Raw genomic sequence first — 5,820 nt, 5'->3', positions numbered from 1 at the left:
AAATAATACAAAAGATCCAAAAAGTAAAATGAAAAAACAACTATTACAACTTGACTAATTATAATTATTATAATAAAACAAAAAATATATTAAAAAATAAACAAAACTGATATAAAAAACGAAAAAATCAAAAAAAAAAAATCCTAAAACAAAACAAAACTACCTACAGAACAGATCTAAGAAAATCCTAAAATAGAAAAAAAAATCCTAAAATAAAAATTTACTAATAAATCTAAACGAATGAAAAATATACACAATAACAGATCTAAAAAAAATCCTAAAATATGAAATTTAGGAACAGATCTACAAACGAAAAAAAGAAAACAAACAACAACGATGTTGCGCGAAGACCAATAATCGCGACGAACCAACCGGAGACAGCAAATAGCAACCGGAGACAGTGAATAGCAACTGTGGACAGCGAACTCTAGAGTCTCGACGAAATCGCGAAGACCAATAATCGCCGGCGCTAATCGCAACCGGAGACAGCGAGGACGGCGCTAATCGCGAACGAACCACCCGGAGACAAAGAGTGAAAGTGCGCGAAGATCTTAGAGGAGTGAGAGGAAAGAGAAAGAGTGAGAGGAAAGAGAAAGAGTGAAAAGCAGTGAGAAGCAGTGAGAGAGGATTGAGATGCGTGAGAACTGAGAAGAAGTGAGAGGAAGAAAAGGAGATTAGAGAGAAAGGGAGGCGCCGTGAGATCTGAAGGGATGAGAAGGAAAAAAACCCTAAGTGACATGCCTTGTTAGTTGTCACGCCTTTTATATTTTTTTTACTATTTTTTAATGATATTGCTACGGTTTTGGGTTACAACCGCAGCAATATATTAAAATATTAGTTTTTTAATGTTATTTTAATATATTACTGCGGTTTTTGTAAAGAACTGCAGCAATATTTTTGGTCAAATAGTCAACTTTTTTCAGAAATTTTCCTAATGACATCATATTGCTGCGGTTTTAGGCCAAAACCGCAGCGATATCTTTATTTTATGTTTTACCTTTTTCCTTACGTGATATATTGCTGCGTATGGGTAAAACCGCAGCAATACCACCGTAGCAAATAGCATTTATTCTACTAGTGACCCTTGAGTATATTTCCACTAGTATTATGTTAAGATTTTCATGTTTTTATGCTATTGTGTGAAACATGTTATTTATGATATTATATTATGTTTGTATGGAAGATTGATGCAAGCATATGGTTGGGAACTTTATTTTATTAATTCACATGGGAGAATTTATATATACATACATATATATATATATATATATATATATATATATATGGATCATGATTGAATGATGTTGTTCCCTTTTTATTATTATCTCACTACTCTATGAGGACCGAGGGTCTTATTTGGTAATTTGATATATTTATACCTTTGCAAGGTAATTTGGTTGATGACTAGGTTCAACAAATAAGAAAGATTGTATGAAAGAGGGAATTAATCTTGGATTGGTAAGTTGTGTGATCACTTATCTAATCATAAGAGAAAATTGAAAGTGTATTGTTTGAATATTGTGTTATTTGTATTGCTTGTGTGTCATAACAAGTAATAAATGGTCAAACATGTAAAGTGAAACGTGTATAGCAATATCTTTAGACTTGTGCACGTCTGAAGTGTTGGACTAGTAGAGAGTTGGAGTATATGGTGGTAGCCCATGGTTTTCCTGGGATCGGATTGATCACCATTCCCATTTGTATTTTAATGGTTCATCGATATCGTAGGTCACAGGAATATGGAGTCGCACCCGTATATCGTCTTCCAAAGGGAAGGTTGGTTTTAAGTTACACAACTCGTTCAATTGTCTATTCCATTTAAAGTAATTGAATTATGGGTTTTGAAGTTTAGTTCAGTGAAAGTTATATGCAAGTATTATATTATTTTTTGTTCTTCTTGTTGAGTAGTAGTGTCTTGTTAGGATTATTAATTTACTTATTATGTAGTACTCAGCTTTGCTGGTTACGTGCTTTTGTTTGTGCATGTTGATCATGGTCATGCCTATTGATCCTGTCATCATCCATTTTGGTGAGTAGACTCTCTAGATCAATAGTGTATTGTTACATACAGGTTTGAAGATGATGCATCATTAGGCTCGAGATTGGAGAGCTTGTGTAGTTTATTTTTAAATAATGTACTTTGGTTTCCATACTTTATAGTTGGTTTGGTTTTGACTTAACGTTGACATTGTTGGTTAAATTTTGAAGTTGACATTGTTATTAATTTAATTTCAATTCTAAAGTTATTTATTATGTTTTGCGCTGCAAAATTTTGAATAAGTTGATACGTTATCACACGGGCGATACTGCTCTTGTGATTCTCTAAATTTTATAATTGAAAAGTATTTTGAGAAATAGAGAATTATAGGGGTGATACAAAGTGGTATCTGGGAGCTTTAGGTTTATTTTAAAATTTTAGGCGCCTAACTAGCTAGTTATGTAAAATAAATTTAGAAGAATTGAGCTCCTACTTATTCGTTGTGTTTAAATTAGTTTTCTGAAACATGTTTCGAGGTGTCAAGTATTTTGGTTCGAATTAAAATATTTTTGTAAGTTCTGCATTTTTTTATTATTATTATTCGATTTTTTTTGCGTAATTCACTTTAATTTTAGGATTCTTCTTTTTATTAATTCGAAAATTATATACTATTATTTAATTATCCATTATTTTAATACTTCCAGTTTATTTTTTTTACTCTCTATTGTTTGTGAGAGATGGGTAATATAGGAAGGGCATATAGGGTAGATATATGATATGTCTGCATTACATAGTTAGTTTAGCATGATTATATTTTACTTCCTTGTGAACTGTTTATATTCTTATGCTTATATTGTTGGTTGTGCTTAGTTGTTGTATATTGATGGATATTACGCTAAGTGAGAGTACCAAATATTTATGGAAGTATGTTTATTTGTTGTAGACCCCTAGCCATGTCTGTCAGAAAAGATACTGCAATGGGGAGCCGTTGTAACCCTATTGTTCTGAGTGATGATGAGACTGATGGGCACTATGAGTCGGATAGTGATAGCTACTCCAGCCTAGCGTCCACATGGCGTAATGTATTAAGGGTAGGTATGCTGGATAATGCTGATGAGGTTCTCCACGAGTATGATCGTGCTAAGGGACGGAGCAGGAAAGACATTTATGATGCAGTATGAGAACCGAAACTGATTTTGATTCTAAAGTGGACGAGCTTGAATCTCAAGAGTTGTAAAGGTCCAAGAGACGTAAGACATATGTCTACTATAACAATAAGGATATTGATGAGTTTGAAGATGAGATCTTCACGCCAGAGCTATACAAGAAATCTAAGCATGAGACTGATAATGTTTAACCTTATATTATTATGTTTTGTATAAGAATATTGTTGGATAGTTGGCCAACAGTGTTTAAATTTATTTCTTAGTAATTTTTGCTTTGTCTTAAGAAGAAAAAAAATAGTATTATGGTTAGGACAATTTTTTTAAGCACCCTTTTGAGAAATAAAGTCAAATGTTTATTTATTCGAGTGAGCAAGAATTTATATTGGGCACATGATTGGGAATATTTTTCAAAAATAAATTTATGTTATTGTGTGATTGAATTCCTATTTGTTGTTCTTCACATGTGTATTCTTGATGTGAATATTTTTTTTGTTTTCATGAATGATTGTGTGGTAGATGTAGAGTATCATGTGGTGTTGTTGTGACCTCTTGAGAAATTGTTTGTTGATGCGATCTTGTATGATCAAATCAAATGTTGTTTTCCGATATAAACGCATGTAAGTTATATATTGAATTCTAAAGTAGATTTAAATTAATTTCAGGTCGTGCAGTAGACTGGCTAACAAGTATAACGACTTAGCTGCTGCTATTCGCCTCTTGGTGCAAAAACTAACTCAGGAAAGAGTTGAGCGTCCCAATTCTACTGGGGACATGTTTGAGAGATTAGCCAGGGTTAAGCCACCGTTCTTTGAGGGGAAAGCTGATCCTACCTTTTTTGAGAATTGAATTACGGAGTTCAAAAAGATCTTTGGGGCTAGGAACAGTCCTGAGGATACGGGAGTTGGTCTGGCTGTGCTGTACTTAAAGGATGAGGCTGCTTTGTGGTGGAGAGAAAATGGGGCTAGGCTGACTGTTGTAGAAGATTTCACTTGGGATTCTTTTGTTACTACCTTAAGGGGGAAGTTTTACCCTGCATTTATGAGGAAACAGAAGGCCCAAGATTTTTCAACCTCATAATGGGTAGTATGACCATCTCTGAGTACTATAGCAAGTTCATAGCACGTCGAGGTTTGCACCTGTTTTAGTAGCTATTGAGGAGTTAAAAGCTCAAAGGTTTGAGGAATGCATGACTGTGGAGATATAGCAGGGGTTATGGGGTGAGACTTTCTCATATTTAGACATTGTGTATGGAAGAGCCGCCCACATTTATGGATTTCAGTCGAGGTGGGACAAAAAGAATGACGTAGTAGGTGAGAAGAGGAAGGATTTCAATACTTGGGGAACTCAAGGGAACTTCAAGGGGGACATGAATGGGAATGGAAATTTGCAAGGGAAGAATAATCAGGATAGCAATAATAAGGGTCAATCTGAGAAAGTGTACCACTGCAAGAAGTGAAGCAATAACCATCCATGTAGAGATTGCAAGGGGGACTTAGTGACCTATAACTAGAAGAAGAGCCATAGGGAGTATGAGTGCTTTGCCAAGCAAAAGAAAGAGCAGAATGGTAATGGGAGTGATAACCAGGTCAGATCGAGGTTCAACCAGTCAGGAAACTAAGGTTCTAAGCATGTACGGTCGCAGAACAACCAGGGGAATTTCAATAAGCCTGCTACTGAGAACCACAAACATAATAAGGCTTTAGGTAAACTGTACGTGATGAGTCGCAACGAAGCTGAAAGATCTGCCGACCTAGTTTCTGGTACTTTTTCTATCAACTTCGTCCTTGTTAAAACGTTGTTTGATTCCAGGGAGACCTATTCTTTTGTGTTGACGTGTGTCCTTAAGAGTCTGCGGTTAGTAGATTTTGAAGTAATTGACTTGCCTATTAGTATACCTTATGGAGAGAGATCATAAGGTGTACCAAGTTGTTTAAAAATATTCCTCTGCAGATAGGAGACTGTGTATTTCCCTCTGATTTCATAGAGTTTAATCTGGGAGACCTGGATGTAATTCTATGAAGAACTGGTTAGGTTTCTACAAGGCTAAGATAGAATGTGAACTTCATAAAGTAGTTTTGAGAAACCCTTTCGGGAAGTTGACCTTATATAGACGTTTTGAGAAGCCAAAGAACTTTGGGCTTATTTCTGCAATGCAAGTGAGGAAATTGATGAAGAAAGGGTGTGAGCTATTTTTTTATAGTGTGCAGGATGTGAATAAAGAAGTTGGGGTGAATATTGAGGATGTTCCAATTGTGCATGAGTTTATGGATGTATTTTCGATTGAGATTTTGGTATGCTGCCTGCGATAGCTTTTAAGTTTACCAAAGATTTAGTTCCTGGAACTGCGCCTATATCAAAAGCACCTTATAGAATGACAACACCTGAGATGAGTGAGTTGAAAATGCAATTACAATAATTACTGGATAAGGGTTATATTAGGTCTAATGCATCACCTTGGGGAGCTCCTGTACTATTTGTGAAAAAGAAGGATGGGAGTATGAGGTTATGTATTAACTATATGGAACTGAACAATGTAACCATCAAGAACAAGGATCCTTCTCCTAGAATAGATTACCTATTCGATAAGTTAAATAGAGCAAGCATGTTCTCGAAGATTGATTTGCGTTCGGGATATCACCAGTTGAGGGCAGCTGATAAAGATGTATCTAAGACTAC

This window comes from Beta vulgaris, chromosome 6 (genome assembly GCF_026745355.1).
Source record: "Beta vulgaris subsp. vulgaris cultivar EL10 chromosome 6, EL10.2, whole genome shotgun sequence".
Lineage (NCBI taxonomy): Eukaryota > Viridiplantae > Streptophyta > Magnoliopsida > Caryophyllales > Amaranthaceae > Beta > Beta vulgaris.
Note: the sequence above shows the minus strand (reverse complement) of the source record.